The sequence below is a fragment of the Solanum tuberosum genome, unplaced genomic scaffold (assembly GCF_000226075.1).
Source record: "Solanum tuberosum cultivar DM 1-3 516 R44 unplaced genomic scaffold, SolTub_3.0 scf00293, whole genome shotgun sequence".
Lineage (NCBI taxonomy): Eukaryota > Viridiplantae > Streptophyta > Magnoliopsida > Solanales > Solanaceae > Solanum > Solanum tuberosum.
This window is the reverse complement of record NW_006239222.1, coordinates 71399-73104: the sequence shown is the minus strand read 5'-3', so window position 1 is coordinate 73104 and position 1706 is coordinate 71399.

The window sequence follows — 1706 nt, the reverse complement described above, 5'->3', positions numbered from 1 at the left end:
ATGCAATATACACAAGTAATATGATAAAACAATAATATAGGAATCGGCCTAAATTTGCCTATCGTCAATAATATACAATATAAATAAGAGTATAATTCGAACCTAATTTGAATAGCTTCAATGGAAAGCACCTCCGGGCACCTGTAAAGACACATAGTAAAAGTGTTAGTAATAAATTAACATGAATAAAAATGAATGAATCAAAGAATAACTTAAAAATAAAAACCCGTCTTATTAACATGGAAGGCCTTGGAAATCGACGGTAATTTCTTCATCGGCCAATTTTAACATAAAACTCATATAAACTTAAACTAAATTTTCGTCTATTAAAATGTGGAGGCCTCCAAAATCGACGGAGAGATTTTCTCATTGGCCAATTTTAACATAAAACTTATATAAACTTAAACTAAATTTCCGTCTTTTAACATGTGGAGGCCTCCAAAATCGACGGAGAAATTTTTCATTGGCCAGTTATTTATATAAACATAAAATAATATGAAATTAACACACAAAAATATGACAAAATGTAAAACATTATGCAACATTCTAAGAATAATAAATAAATGACATCAACATAACTCACTGAAAAAGTTGGACAAATACACATGAAATAAATCTAAATAAACAAAGTATCAAGATGTAGAACAAAATAGGACAATGATCCAACATAATGAAATCAAAATTGAGTAAATAACAACAAGCAGACACATGTCTATTCACTGGAAAGTTCCAAAAGTTATTAAAAGAATAAATGCACAGGTATAGAAAATTCAATATGAAATATAATAAGTACTTAACTGAGAAGAAAAAGAAATTATCCTAAATACTAAATTGATTAGTAGCTAAAAAAAATCGAGAACTGTGCAAAATTAATACAAAGAATTTCACTAACTTAGAACAACAAACTTGAAACCAAATAACATAACTAACACCCAAAAAATGGAATTTTTTAAAAACATAATTCAACAAAGTAATTCAGACTTTTTTCGGAGCAAGGTTCCGAAAAAATATTAACACCAAATTAACAAAGAATAACAATATAAGATAACATTGTACAATCAATAACTAATCATGAAATATATATACATAAACATGAAGATAGCCAGAGAAACGGGTTAAATAACTCACCTCGCTGGAAAAGAAGCTAGCTACTGACTATGTCAGAGTTGATAGTACTCCGGTCAGATCTGAAAATGAAACACTCACCGAAGCTGCTATTTGACGAAGAAACAGGGAAGAAAAGCACCTGTTTGTTTGACCGGAGTGAAGCTCGTTGGTGATGACCTGCAGAACAGAGGAAAATCGTGAAAAGGGAGAGGGAAATGAAACTGGTATTGTTAAGCTCCGGTTTATCGAAGCTTTGAGCTCCTCGCTGGAGCTACTGGTTGCATCGAATGGGGAAAACAAAGGGGTTTTAGAGGTGGTGGTTTGTCCTTGTGCGGTCGGAGAAGATGCTGGAAAATGGGGTTGTTTGGTGTCGCTGGTTTTCGCTAGCAGGTTGTTTGGAGGTCGGAGAGCTGAATGTTCGCCGGAGCTCGGAGGGAGATGGAGGTTTTTGTGGTTTGGTTCACTGGCAGAAAAGAGCTGAGAGTTGAAGATGATAGTTGGGTTTGTTCTTAGGAGCTTCCCGGATTCTGGGACGGTGGTGAAATCTACCTTTGAGGCGGTTGACCCTTTCGATAATATGAGAGAAAATATTTTTTAGG